Genomic DNA, 16,594 nt, shown 5'->3' with positions numbered 1-16,594 from the left:
TGGGGGTGGGGTGAGGGGGGTGGGTTGGTGGGGGGGGGGCACATATATGGTTGCCTGATGAATCCTTACCCACTGAGGTTTTGTGATAAGACTTCTGCCTGAGACAAAATCAATCTGATGGGGTTATCAGTTTGTATTCCCACCAGGTTATTGCTCGATAACCATCAAGACAATATAAAGACGTGAACGGTGTCACTTCTTCAGTCTCTTACAAAACTCAAATATCTCACGGGATTTTATTTATGCGCTTTTACGGAATTCCAATAGTAATAAATCATTTGAATAGCTGAGAAGAGTGGACAGTCTACAACACTGTGATATCAGGGTTATTTTACCATCTTGTGATAGTTGGGTCGTTCCACCGATTCAGTGACTTCTGAGAAGTGTCATTTGGTTAAAAAACAAAACAAAAAAACGTTGATTTCAACAAATGTTTACATTCTGTCATAAAGAGCATATGTTCAACTTAATAAAAAACAAACATGTTTTACCATCTCAAGAGTTTACATCTTTTTTAAACAAGATTTTGTCACGAAAAGATGCTTGACTATGCATATAATTGACAGCTTTGGAAAGAAAACACTCTGACGTTTCCAAAACTGCAAAGATATTGTCTGTGAGTGCCACAGAACTGATGCTACAGACGAAACCAAGATGAAATTTCAAACAGGAAGTGCCCCAGATTTTGAAGGCGCTGTGTTCCAATGTCTCCTTATATGGCTGTGAATGGGCCAGGAATGAGCCTACCACTTTCTGTTGTTTCCCCAAGGTGTCTGCAGCATTGTGACGTATTTGTAGGCATATCCTTGGAAGATTGACCATTTTACACTACATCTACCAGGTGCTCGCTTGGTGTCCTCCGTCGCAATTATTGTGTAATCTCCAGCTGCGTGTATTTTTCCATTTGCATCCGAGGAGAAACCCAACAGCCACGAATGATTTATCATCGAATAGATATGTGAAAAACACCTTGAGGATTGATTCTAAACAACGTTTGCTATGTTTTTGTCGATATTATGGAGTTAATTTGGAAAAAAGTTTGGCGTTGTAATGACTGAATTTTCGGGGTTTTTTCTTAGCCAAACGTGATAAACAAAACGGAGCGATTTCTCCTACACAAATAATCTTTTTGGAAAAAATGAACATTTGCTATCTAACTGAGAGTCTCCTCATTGAAAACATCCAAAGTTCTTCAAAGGTAAATTATTTTATTTGAATGCTTTTCTTGTTTTTGTGAATGTTGCCTGCTGAATGCTAGGCTTAATGCTATGCTAGCTATCAATACTCTTACACAAATGCTTGTGTAGCTATGGTTGAAAAGCATATTTTGAAAATCTGAGATGACAGTGTTGTTAACAAAAGGCTAAGCTTGTGAGTGAATATATATTTCTTTCATTTAATTTGCGATTTTCATGAATAGTTAACGTTGCGTTATGGTAATGAGCTTGAGGCTATGATTACGCTCCCGGATACGGGATTGCTCGACGCAAGAAGTTAAGTACCAGATAAAGTAACATGGTTGATGATTTCTTCTTAAATCCGCCATACATCTCCTTGTGCCCCCCTAGCCCCAACAGGTTTAAAATCAGCCATACATCTCCTTGTGCCCCCCTAGCCCCAACAGGTTTAAAATCAGCCATACATCTCCTTGTGCCCCCCTAGCCCCAACAGGTTTTAAATCAGCCATACATCTCCTTGTGCCCCCCTAGCCCCAACAGGTTTAAAATCAGCCATACATCTCCTTGTGCCCCCCTAGCCCCAACAGGGTTTAAATCAGCCATACATCTCCTTGTGCCCCCCTAGCCCCAACAGGGTTTAAATCAGCCATACATCTCCTTGTGCCCCCCTAGCCCCAACAGGGTTTAAATCAGCCATACATTTCCTTGTGCCCCCCTAGCCCCAACAGGTTTTAAATCAGCCATACATCTCCTTGTGCCCCCCTAGCCCCAACAGGGTTTAAATCAGCCATACATCTCCTTGTGCCCCCCTAGCCCCAACAGGTTTTAAATCAGCCATACAATTGACTGCAAGGTTCACGCTCACTTTTTCACCAGAAAACATCATAAAACGGCCAAAAAGAGCAGGACCAGCTCACCTGATTTGACTCTATGATTTAACTATTAGATGTTCAATGTTTCGTTTGAATAAAAAAAAAAAAAAGGAATAGTTCCACCTTATTAAAACGAGATTTCAGTTCATGTAACAGGGTTGACCGGGCGGCAGGCGGCCTAGTGGTTAGAGCGGCAGGCGGCCTAGTGGTTAGAGCGGCAGGCGGCCTAGTGGTTAGAGCGACAGGCGGCCTAGTGGTTAGAGCGGCAGGCGGCCTAGTGGTTAGAGCGACAGGCGGCCTAGTGGTTAGAGCGGCAGGCGGCCTAGTGGTTAGAGCGGCAGGCGGCCTAGTGGTTAGAGCGACAGGCGGCCTAGTGGTTAGAGCGACAGGCGGCCTAGTGGTTAGAGCGGCAGGCGGCCTAGTGGTTAGAGCGACAGGCGGCCTAGTGGTTAGAGCGGCAGGCGGCCTAGTGGTTAGAGCGGCAGGCGGCCTAGTGGTTAGAGCGGCAGGCGGCCTAGTGGTTAGAGCGACAGGCGGCCTAGTGGTTAGAGCGGCAGGCGGCCTAGTGGTTAGAGCGACAGGCGGCCTAGTGGTTAGAGCGACAGGCGGCCTAGTGGTTAGAGCGGCAGGCGGCCTAGTGGTTAGAGCGGCAGGCGGCCTAGTGGTTAGAGCGGCAGGCGGCCTAGTGGTTAGAGTGTTGGGGCAGTAACCGAAAGCTTGCTGGATCAAATTCCCGAGCTGACAAGGTAAAAAGTAGTTTTTCTGCCCCTGAGGAAGGCAGTTAACTCATTGTTCCCCAGGCGACGTGGATGTTGAATACAGCAGCCCCCCGTACCTCAGATTCAGAGGGTTTGGGTTCAATACGGGAGACACGTTTCAGCTGAATACATTCAGTTGGACAACTAACTTTTCCTTAAAATGAGGGACAGACCTAAATGAATCGCTCATCACAATAAATAATCATCTTCAGAAATGACTGCCAAAGCAACAAAATAACTGGGACTTTCAACTGGACGCAAAATACACTGATTTTGTGGAACGGCCCAGCTCCTCTATTACAGAGGACACTACAGGTGTACTCCACAGTGGACAGAGGACACTATACAGGTGTACTCCACAGTGGACAGAGGACACTATACAGGTGTACTCCACAGTGGACAGAGGACACTATACAGGTGTACTCCAAGATGAGCCTTGAAAGGAATCTATGGACTGATGTGTGATTCTGAGTCTGAGGAGAGGAGAGACTGGTGTGAGGACTAGTATCTAACTGGTATCTGTGTGAGGACTGGTATCTAACTGGTATCTGTGTGAGGAGAGGAGAGACTGGTGTGAGGACTGGTATCTATGAGAGGAGAGACTGGTGTGAGGACTAGTATCTAACTGGTATCTGTGTGAGGACTGGTATCTAACTGGTATCTGTGTGAGGAGAGGAGAGACTGGTGTGAGGACTGGTATCTATGAGAGGAGAGACTGGTGTGAGGACTAGTATCTAACAGGTATCTGTGTGAGGAGAGACTGGTGTGAGGACTGGTATCTATGAGAGGAGAGACTGGTGTGAGGACTAGTATCTAACAGGTATCTGTGTGAGGAGAGGAGAGACTGGTGTGAGGACTGGTATCTGTGAGAGGAGAGGAGAGACTGGTGTGAGGACTGGTATCTGTGAGATGAGAGACTGGTGTGAGGACTGGTATCTGTGACATGAGAGATTGGTGTGAGGACTGGTATCTGTGAGAGGAGAGGAGAGACTGGTGTGACGACTGGTATCTGTGAGATGAGAGACTGGTGTGAGGACGTTCCATTTCAAATACGGAACATATCTTTTATTTGTTTGTTTTAATAACCTTTCACCTCTTGTTTGTTGGTTTGTTTGTGTTATTGTTCATCTGCTGCTGACTATTTACAATATGGGATTCTGGTCCCTTTCATTTTACAACCCAGTTTACAATATTCAGGTCACTCCAGAAGCGGAATTTTGCACCCCTTAGATGTTACTTGATTGGTTCAATGAATCTCAACGAAGCCGAAGTGTTATATGCAATTATCACGTAATTATCGTTTTAATTTGTAAGTAACTACACTTCCTGCTAAACGGTCGGTTGTAAAAATGAAGCATTACTGAGATTCTTTGTTTCTCCGTTTTGCTACACCTGGAAATGTACATGATTATGATTATGAATTTGATTTGACTTTTGTTTTGTTTTGTTCTCATGTATTATGTGCCTTTCTGTATGTGACAATTCTGTTTAAATTAAACAAACATTTTTAATCAACAAACCCGCTCCGTGATGTTTTTCTTTATTTAACCAGGCATGTCAATTAAGATCAAATTCTTATTTACGATGATGGCCTACCGGGGAACAGTGGGTTAACTGCCTTGTTCAGGGGAACAGTGGGTTAACTGCCTTGTTCAGGGGAACAGTGGGTTAACTGCCTTGTTCAGGGGAACAGTGGGTTAACTGCCTGTTCAGGGGAACAGTGGGTTAACTGCCTGTTCAGGGGCAGAATGACAGATTTGTTTTACCTTGTCAGCTTGGGGATTCGATCCAGCAACCTTTCGGTTACTGGCCCAACGCTAGGTTACCTGCCCCAGGTGTTTGAATGAGTGTGGACATGTTGTGGTTGACGGTTTGTTTTGCTTGGGAAAATGTTGTGAGTACTACCTTAGTGGTGTGGAGGACAATAATGGTCAAAATAATGAATGAATTGATTAAATGAAATTAAATGAAGTAATTGGTAGTTTTATTCATGCCTGACTTTTTGCATGCATTAATATGATCGACCCCACAAGGTGGAGGAAGTGCTTCATCATAGATCATGAAGCGTAGTTACTTTGGTGGTGCAACAGCGGCCTCTACTGGTCATAATCTATAATTCATGACATGATTGTTAAGTTCTCTCTTATCTACAATGGGGGAAAACACAGATGACCCCTGCCCTAACTGACAGTGCAACACACACACACACACACACACACACACACACACACACACACACACACACACACACACACTGTATACAGTAAACAATTCATATACTGAGCTATATTGTATGGAAATTATATTATTTTATACTAATTCATTTGCACATTTGAAATATTTTGTTTAACAAGTAATACCATTTTTTTCCTCAAAAAGGTAGGCCTCAAATTATTGACACCCCTAAATATTAATATAAATAAGTGTAGTATTTGGTCACATATTTCTAGCACGCAATGACTACATCAACCTTCTGACTCATCCCTAAAACAATACAGAAATACACTATGGAAAAAGAAGGAACAGCACGTCAGAAATCAGCTCAATGTAATTGAAGAATCCATAGACTCGAACCACTTCTGGGAAAATTGGAAAACACTAAACAAACAACAACACAAAGAATTATCCATCCAAAATGGAGATGTATGAGAAACCACTTCTCCAATCTTTTTGCCTCTATAACAAAGAACAAAGAACAAACAGCAAAACCATTTACATGATCAAATACAGATCTTAGAATCAACTATTAAAGAATACCAGAACCCACTGGATTCTCCAATTACATTGAATGAGTTACAGGACAAAATAAAAACCCTCCAACACAAAAAGGCCTGTGGTATTGATGGTATCCTTAATGAAATGAACAAATATACAGACAACAAATTCCAATTGACTATACTAAAACTCTTTAACATCATTCTTAGCTCTGGAATCTTCCCCAATATTTGGAACCACGGACTGATCACCCCAATCCACAAAAGTGGAGACAAATTTGACCCCAATAACTACCGTGGGATATGTGTCAACAGCAACCTTGGGAAAATCCTCTGCATTGTCATTAACAACAGACTCCTCAGTGAAAAGTATGTACTGAGCAAATGTAAAATTGGCTTTTTACCAAATTATCGTACGACAGACCACATATTCACCCTGCACACCCTAATTAACAAACAAACAAACAAACCAAAACAAAGGCAAAGTCTTCTCATGCTTTGTTAATTTCAAAAAAGCCTTCAACTCAATTTGGTGTGAGGGTCTGCTATTGTAAATACAACCCATATTTATGTTTATTTATTTTCCCTTTTGTACATTATTCATTTGCATATCGTTACAACACTGTATATATATATATATATATATATATACATAATATGACATTTGTACTGTCTTTATATATATATATATATATATATATATATATATATATATATATATATCTCTACATAATATGACATTTGTAATGTATTCTTCTGGAACTTCTATGAGTGTAATGTTTACTGTTCATTTTTATTGTTTATTTCACTTTTGTATAGTCTCTACTTCACTTGCTTTGGCAATGTTAACATATGTTTCCCATGCCAGTAAAGGTCCTTGAATTGAATTGAGAGTGAGAGAGAGAGACATAGAGAAGGAGAGAGAGACAGCTGAGCGAGAGAGAGAGAGTGAGACAGCAGAGAGAGAGAGACATAGAGAGGGAGAGAGAGACAGCTGAGCGAGAGACAGAGAGAGAGAGACAGCAGAGAGAGAGAGACATAGAGAGGGAGAGAGAGACAGCTGAGCGAGAGAGAGAGAGAGAGACAGCAGAGAGAGAGAGACATAGAGAGGGAGAGAGAGACAGCTGAGCGAGAGAGAGAGAGAGAGACAGCAGAGAGAGAGAGAGACATAGAGAGGGAGAGAGAGACAGCTGAGCGAGAGAGAGAGAGAGACAGAGAGAGACAGCAGAGAGAGAGAGACAGCAGAGAGAGAGAGACAGCAGAGAGAGAGAGAGAGAGACAGAGAGAGACAGCAGAGAGAGAGAGACAGCAGAGAGAGAGAGACAGCAGAGAGAGAGAGACAGCAGAGAGAGATTTAACTAGGCAAGTCAGTTAAGAATAAATCATTATTTACAATGACGGCCGACCAAAAGGCAAAAGGCCTCCTGAGGGGACAGGAACTGGGATAAATACAAATCTAGGACAAAACACACATCAGGACAGGAGAGACAACACTACTACATGAAGAGAGACCTGACAACACAACTACATAAAGAGAGACCTGACAACACTACTACATAAAGAGAGACCTGACAACACTACTACATAAAGAGAGACCTGACAACACAACACTACTACATGAAGAGAGACCTGACAACACAACACTACTACATGAAGAGAGACCTGACAACACAACACTACTACATAAAGAGAGACCTGACAACACAACACTACTACATAAAGAGAGACCTGACAACACAACACTACTACATAAAGAGAGACCTGACAACACAACACTACTACATAAAGAGAGACCTGACAACACAACACTACTACATAAAGAGAGACCTGACAACACAACACTACTACATAAAGAGAGACCTGACAACACTACTACATAAAGAGAGACCTGACAACACAACACTACTACATAAAGAGAGACCTGACAACACAACACTACTACATGAAGAGAGACCTGACAACACAACACTACTACATAAAGAGAGACCTGACAACACAACACTACTACATAAAGAGAGACCTGACAACACAACACTACTACATAAAGAGAGACCTGACAACACAACACTACTACATAAAGAGAGACCTGACAACACAACACTACTACATAAAGAGAGACCTGACAACACAACACTACTACATAAAGAGAGACCTGACAACACAACACTACTACATAAAGAGAGACCTGACAACACAACACTACTACATAAAGAGAGACCTGACAACACTACTACATAAAGAGAGACCTGACAACACTACTACATAAAGAGAGACCTGACAACACAACACTACTACATAAAGAGAGACCTGACAACACAACACTACTACATAAAGAGAGACCTGACAACACAACACTACTACATAAAGAGAGACCTGACAACACAACACTACTACATAAAGAGAGACCTGACAACACAACACTACTACATAAAGAGAGACCTGACAACACAACACTACTACATAAAGAGAGACCTGACAACACAACACTACTACATAAAGAGAGACCTGACAACACTACTACATAAAGAGAGACCTGACAACACAACACTACTACATAAAGAGAGACCTGGCAACACAACACTACTACATGAAGAGAGACCTGACAACACAACACTACTACATAAAGAGAGACCTGACAACACAACACTACTACATAAAGAGAGACCTGACAACACAACACTACTACATAAAGAGAGACCTGACAACACTACTACATAAAGAGAGACCTGACAACACAACACTACTACATAAAGAGAGACCTGACAACACAACACTACTACATAAAGAGAGACCTGACAACACAACACTACTACATAAAGAGAGACCTGACAACACAACACTACTACATAAAGAGAGACCTGACAACACAACACTACTACATAAAGAGAGACCTGACAACACTACTACATAAAGAGAGACCTGACAACACAACACTACTACATAAAGAGAGACCTGACAACACAACACTACTACATAAAGAGAGACCTGACAACACAACACTACTACATAAAGAGAGACCTGACAACACAACACTACTACATAAAGAGAGACCTGACAACACAACACTACTACATGAAGAGAGACCTGACAACACTACTACATAAAGAGAGACCTGACAACACAACACTACTACATAAAGAGAGACCTGACAACATAACACTACTACATAAAGAGAGACCTGACAACACTACTACATAAAGAGAGACCTGACAACACTACTACATAAAGAGAGACCTGACAACACAACACTACTACATAAAGAGAGACCTGACAACACAACACTACTACATAAAGAGAGACCTGACAACACAACACTACTACATAAAGAGAGACCTGACAACACAACACTACTACATAAAGAGAGACCTGACAACACAACACTACTACATAAAGAGAGACCTGACAACACAACTACATAAAGAGAGACCTGACAACACAACACTACTACATAAAGAGAGACCTGACAACACAACACTACTACATAAAGAGAGACCTGACAACACAACACTACTACATAAAGAGAGACCTGACAACACAACACTACTACATAAAGAGAGATCTATAAGACAACGACATAGCATGGCAGAGACACCTGACAACACAACACTACTACATAAAGAGAGATCTATAAGACAACGACATAGCATGGCAGAGACACCTGACAACACAACACTACTACATAAAGAGAGATCTATAAGACAACGACATAGCATGGCAGAGACACCTGACAACACAACACTACATAAAGAGAGACCTATAAGACAACGACATAGCATGGCAGAGACACCTGACAACACAACACTACTACATAAAGAGAGATCTATAAGACAACGACATAGCATGGCAGAGACACCTGACAACACAACACTACTACATAAAGAGAGATCTATAAGACAATGACATAGCATGGCAGAGACACCTGACAACACAACACTACTACATAAAGAGAGATCTATAAGACAACGACATAGCATGGCAGAGACACCTGACAACACAACACTACACAAAGAGAGATCTATAAGACAACGACATAGCATGGCAGAGACACCTGACAACACAACACTACTACATAAAGAGAGATCTATAAGACAACGACATAGCATGGCAGAGACACCTGACAACACAACACTACATAAAGAGAGACCTAAGACAACGACATAGCATGGCAGAGACACCTGACAACACAACACTACATAAAGAGAGACCTAAGACAACGACATAGCATGGCAGAGACACCTGACAACACAACACTACTACATAAAGAGAGACCTAAGACAACGACATAGCATGGCAGAGACACCTGACAACACAACACTACTACATAAAGAGAGACCTAAGACAACAACATAGCATGGCAGAGACAGCTGACAACACAACACAACATAAAGAGAGACCTAAGACAACAACATAGCATGGCAGAGACACCTGACAACACAACACTACATAAAGAGAGACCTAAGACAACGACATAGCATGGCAGAGACACCTGACAACACAACACTACATAAAGAGAGACCTAAGACAACGACATAGCATGGCAGAGACACCTGACAACACAACACTACATAAAGAGAGACCTAAGACAACGACATAGCATGGCAGAGACACCTGACAACACAACACTACTACATAAAGAGAGACCTAAGACAACGACATAGCATGGCAGAGACACCTGACAACACAACACTACTACATAAAGAGAGACCTAAGACAACAACATAGCATGGCAGAGACAGCTGACAACACAACACAACATAAAGAGAGACCTAAGACAACAACATAGCATGGCAGAGACACCTGACAACACAACACTACATAAAGAGAGACCTAAGACAACGACATAGCATGGCAGAGACACCTGACAACACAACACTACTACATAAAGAGAGATCTATAAGACAACGACATAGCATGGCAGAGACACCTGACAACACAACACTACATAAAGAGAGACCTAAGACAACAACATAGCATGGCAGAGACACCTGACAACACAACACTACATAAAGAGAGACCTGACAACACAACACTACTACATAAAGAGAGATCTATAAGACAACGACATAGCATGGCAGAGACACTTGACAACACTACATAAAGAGAGACCTAAGACAACGACATAGCATGGCAGAGACACCTGACAACACTACACAACACTACATAAAGAGAGACCTAAGACAACGACATAGCATGGCAGAGACACCTGACAACACAACACTACATAAAGAGAGACCTAAGACAACAACATAGCATGGCAGAGACACCTGACAACACAACACAACACAACATAAAGAGAGACCTAAGACAACAACATAGCATGGCAGAGACACCTGACAACACAACACAACATAAAGAGAGACCTAAGACAACAACATAGCATGGCAGAGACACCTGACAACACAACACAACATAAAGAGAGACCTAAGACAACAACATAGCATGGCAGAGACACTTGACAACACAACACAACATAAAGAGAGACCTAAGACAACAACATAGCATGGCAGAGACACCTGACAACACAACACAACATAAAGAGAGACCTAAGACAACGACATAGCATGGCAGAGACACCTGACAACACAACACTACATAAAGAGAGACCTAAGACAACAACATAGCATGGCAGAGACACCTGACAACACAACACTACATAAAGAGAGACCTAAGACAACAACATAGCATGGCAGAGACACCTGACAACACAACACTACATAAAGAGAGACCTAAGACAACAACATAGCATGGCAGAGACACCTGACAACACAACATGACAAAACATCAGATAACGCTACCTGTATGAGTGGCAGTCCATGTTTACCAGTACATGACTTAAGCACCTTTCATAGTTTATACTGTATACTGTTATTGTGTATATATTTCCAATCATAAATATATTTTTTAACGACTTTATTATTTAGCTATTCGTGTATATTATTGTTTAGGAGAGCTTTGCACGTAATCATTTCACTGTAGTTTACACCCTGTATCCTGTGCATGCCACGAATTAACTTTGATTTTGATGAAACTCACCATTCATATCAGCTGTCGTGGTCAATAGAATAGTTGACTGACTTGACCACCACGATCTAGTCATCATTGGCGTTTTTATTTTATTTTATTTCACCTTTATTTAACCAGGTAGGCAAGTTGAGAACACCTTTATTTAACCAGGTAGGCAAGTTGAGAACACCTTTATTTAACCAAGTTGGCTAGTTGAGAACACCTTTATTTAACCAGGTAGGCAAGTTGAGAACACCTTTATTTAACCAAGTAGGCAAGTTGAGAACACCTTTATTTAACCAGGTAGGCTAGTTGAGAACACCTTTATTTAACCAGGTAGGCTAGTTGAGAACACCTTTATTTAACCAGGTAGGCAAGTTGAGAACACCTTTATTTAACCAGGTAGGCAAGTTGAGAACACCTTTATTTAACCAGGTAGGCTAGTTGAGAACACCTTTATTTAACCAGGTAGGCAAGTTGAGAACACCTTTATTTAACCAGGTAGGCCAGTTGAGAACACCTTTATTTAACCAGGTAGGCAAATTGAGAACACCTTTATTTAACCAGGTAGGCTAGTTGAGAACACCTTTATTTAACCAGGTAGGCTAGTTGAGAACACCTTTATTTAACCAGGTAGGCTAGTTGAGAACACCTTTATTTAACCAGGTAGGCAAATTGAGAACACCTTTATTTAACCAGGTAGGCTAGTTGAGAACACCTTTATTTAACCAGGTAGGCATGTTGAGAACACATTTACTTAACCAGGTAGTCTAGTTGAGAACCCCTTTATTTAACCAGGTAGGCAAGTTGAGAACACCTTTATTTAACCAGGTAGGCAAGTTGAGAACACCTTTATTTAACCAGGTAGGCCAGTTGAGAACACCTTTATTTAACCAGGTAGGCTAGTTGAGAACACCTTTATTTAACCAGGTAGGCTAGTTGAGAACACCTTTATTTAACCAGGTAGGCAAGTTGAGAACAAGTTCTCATTTACAATTGCGACCTGGCCAAGATAAAGCAAAGCAGTTCGACACATACAACGACACAGAGTTACACATGGAGTAAAACAAACATACAGTCAATAATACAATATAAACAAGTCTATATACTATGTGAGCAAATGAGGTGAGATAAGGGAGGTAAAGGCAAAAAAAGGCCATGGTGGCAAAGTAAATGCAATATAGCAAGTAAAACACTGGAATGGTAGATTTGCAATGGAAGAATGTGCAAAGTAGAAATAAAAATAATGGGGTGCAAAGGAGCAAAATAAATAAATACAATTAAATACAGTAGGGAAAGAGGTAGTTGTTTGGGCTAAAATATAGGTGGGCTTTGTACAGGTGCAGTAATCTGTGAGCTGCTCTGACAGTTGGTGCTTAAAGCTAGTGAGGGAGATAAGTGTTTCCAGTTTCAGAGATTTTTGTAGTTCGTTCCAGTCATTGGCAGCAGAGAACTGGAAGGAGAGGCGGCCAAAGAAAGAATTGGTTTTGGGGGTGACTAGAGAGATATACCTGCTGGAGCGTGTGCTGCAGGTGGGAGATGCTATGGTGACCAGCGAGCTGAGATAAGGGGGGACTTTACCTAGCAGGGTCTTGTAGATGACATGGAGCCAGTGGGTTTGGCGAGGAGTATGAAGCGAGGGCCAGCCAACGAGAGCGTACAGGTCGCAATGGTGGGTAGTATATGGGGCTTTGGTGACAAAACGGATTGCACTGTGATAGACTGCATCCAATTTGTTGAGTAGGTTATTGGAGGCTATTTTGTAAATGACATCGCCAAAGTCGAGGATTGGTAGGATGGTCAGTTTTACAAGGGTATGTTTGGCAGCATGAGTGAAGGATGCTTTGTTGTGAAATAGGAAGCCAATTCTAGATTTAACTTTGGATTGGAGATGTTTGATATGGGTCTGGAAGGAGAGTTTACAGTCTAACCAGACACCTAAGTATTTGTAGTTGTCCACGTATTCTAAATCAGAGCCGTCCAGAGTAGTGATGTTGGACAGGCGGGCAGGTGCGGGTAGCGATCGGTTGAAGAGCATGCATTTAGTTTTACTTGTATTTAAGAGCAATTGGAGGCCACGGAAAGAGAGTTGTATGGCATTGAAGCTTGCCTGGAGGGTTGTTAACACAGTGTCCAAAGAAGGGCCAGAAGTATACAGAATGGTGTCGTCTGCGTAGAGGTGGATCAGAGACTCACCAGCAGCAAGAGCGACCTCGTTGATGTATACAGAGAAGAGAGTCGGTCCAAGAATTGAACCCTGTGGCACCCCCATAGGGACTGCCAGAGGTCCGGACAGCAGACCCTCCGATTTGACACACAGAACTCTATCAGAGAAGTAGTTGGTGAACCAGGCGAGGCAATCATTTGAGAAACTAAGGCTGTCGAGTCTGCCGATGAGGATGTGGTGATTGACAGAGTCGAAAGCCTTGGCCAGATCAATGAACAAGGCTGCACAGTAATATTTCTTATCGATGGCGGTTAAGATATCGTTTAGGACCTTGAGCGTGGCTGAGGTGCACCCATGACCAGCTCTGAAACCAGATTGCATAGCAGAGAAGGTATGGTGAGATTCGAAATGGTCGGTAATCTGTTTGTTGACTTGGCTTTCGAAGACCTTAGAAAGGCATGGTAGGATAGATATAGGTCTGTAGCAGTTTGGGTCAAGAGTGTCCCCCCCCCATTGAAGAGGGCGTTAAGATGAGCAACCTTAAATGGGGCGACAAGGTAGCCTAGTGGTTAGAGCGTTGGACTAGTAACCGGAAGGTTGTGAGTTGTGAGTTCAAACCCCCGAGCTGACAAGGTACAAATCTGTCGTTCTGCCCTTGAACAGGCAGTTAACCCACTGTTCCCAGGCTGTCATTGAAAATAAGAATTTGTTCTTAACTGACTTGCCTGGTTAAATAAAGGCAAACAAATGTAATTATCCATCACGGTCCTGATAAATGAACACTAGAGAATTATGCTACTTTTTCTTTACAACGGCAGGGGGTGCACCGTTCCTGGAGGTACTGCAATACCAGGTCGATGCGTGGAGTGGACGGAGCAAGCCCCTATTCCATCTCCCTATTCCAAAAATCTATTTAATATATGGTCCCCAGATAGGGGACGTATCAGATATTAAACTGATAAGAACAGACTTTTATTTTCTTTTGGAAAAGTTTTATTGACACAATTCCTTAAAAAACAGCTCGTACATTTTATACATCATTTATACACATAAAAACGGCAACAAAGCATAGAACACAGCATTTGAAAGTTACATTTAAATTTGCTAAAAAGTACATGTGAAAAAAGTACTTTCCTTGTAAAAACATCAAATCTGTAAAAGCCATTTAAAATGTGTACTAATGATCTAACGAAGGTAAAACATTTTTAAGACATGAAAAACATGTTAAAAAGCCACTTTGTGAAAAGGCTGTCTTCGGTCCCTTGTACAGGAGCGGGGTGAGTCTTTATCAAGCTCACCTCATCCTGCTCTTCTGAATAAATTACCGTCCCTTTCTTCGGGGCCCAGAGGAGATCCCTCCCCTAGGCGCATCGCCCTAGGCGCCGCAGCGCTGTCAGGCCGTGGCCGCCGGGACCTAGGGTGTTGTGGGGGACCCTTCGCCTGGGGTCGAGGCCCCCTTCCTTCCGTACCACCCCAGGGCTTCCGTGGCTACCATGGCCACTGCCTGGGGGGTGGTCTCTACGTTTTTCCCTACCAGCAGGTTTCGGGAGGACCACAGTGCTTCCTTCAAGCACGTGAGGGTGGGCCATACAGCACGAGCTGAGGCGTTAGGTCCTCCCCTGCTGGCAGACACGGGGTGATCAGGGGGCCTGCTTCCTTCCACAGGTCCCTGGCAGCTCTGCACTCCCAGAGCATGTGCCTCACCGACTCTTCTTGGCCGCAGCCTGGTCGGGGGCACGCGGAGGTCCTCGCCATGCCGTGAGTGCATAACGGCCCTGACCGGGAGGATCTCGTAGTCGACCATCCAGGACAGGTCCCGATGCCGATTCAGGAGAGCTCTTGGGCAGCCGCTACACAGCGTTACATCTGACTCTTGCCACCATCAACAACAAGACTCGGGCCCTCGCATGGTTCTGGCTGGGATCTTACCTCAGGACCCTGAGGCTGATCCCAGTCGACCTGCGAGCCCCAGTCTCTTTCCTGCTACCCACGCACTACGTCCAGCTCCAGAAGTTTTTAAGACATTTTAAACTGGAAAAAGAAACAGTCACGGTCTTAACAAAACAACGCTCTCTTCTCTCTCTTGTGCAGGATCGGGAACCAGTGTGTCTAGTGCTCGGGCTCACTATAGGTGAGCCCACAACGGTTTGGTGCAACGTGGCCCATGGATGGTCGACTACGAGATCCTCCCGGTCAGGGCCGTTATGCACTCACGGGCATGGCGAGGACATCCGCGTGCCCCCGACCAGGCTGCGGCCAAGAAGAGTCGGTGAGGCACATGCTCTGGGAGTGCAGAGCTGCCAGGGACCTGTGGAAGGAAGCAGGCCCCCTGATCACCCCGTGTCTGCCAGCAGGGGAGGACCTAACGCCTCAGCTCGTGCTGTATGGCCCACCCTCACGTGCTTGAAGGAAGCACTGTGGTCCTCCCGAAAAACGTAAAGACCACCCCCCAGGTAGTGGCAGTGGCCATAGTAGCCACTGAAGCCCTGGGGTGGTACGGAAGGAAGGGGGCCTCGACCCCAGGCGAAGGGTCCCCCACAACACCCTAGGTCCCGGCGGCCACGGCCTGACAGCGCTGCGGCGCCTAGGGAGATGCGCCTAGGGGAGGGATCTCCTCTGGGCCCCGAAGAAAGGGACGGTAATTTATTCAGAAGAGCAGGATGAGGTGAGCTTGATAAAGACCCACCCCGCTCCTGTACAAGGGACCGAAGCCTTTCAACAAAGTGACTATGAAGCATATACACTTGATCCTTGCAAAAAAGCAGAGAAGCGATACCGAAATGATTTCGGGAGACACGCAATCCCATTCTCGGACAGGTCAAATTCGTTAATGGTTATACCAAAATGAACTCTGTAAACTTTCCACAAAATATCAAAGATAATACTTTTAAAAAATGGTGAC

The 16,594-nt window shown here is 43.4% G+C and overlaps 1 pseudogene; it reads right to left on the bottom strand.

The window, feature by feature from the left end:
• Positions 1-14,508: 14,508 nt before the first annotated feature.
• Positions 14,509-14,687, bottom strand: LOC135509801 (U2 spliceosomal RNA; annotated as a pseudogene).
• Between the last annotated feature and the right edge of the window lie 1,907 nt (positions 14,688-16,594).

The sequence above is a fragment of the Oncorhynchus masou genome, chromosome 22, assembly GCF_036934945.1.
Source record: "Oncorhynchus masou masou isolate Uvic2021 chromosome 22, UVic_Omas_1.1, whole genome shotgun sequence".
NCBI classification, from domain to species: domain Eukaryota; kingdom Metazoa; phylum Chordata; class Actinopteri; order Salmoniformes; family Salmonidae; genus Oncorhynchus; species Oncorhynchus masou.
The sequence above is the reverse complement of the archived record's forward strand: the minus strand, read 5'-3'. Positions and strand labels throughout refer to the sequence as shown.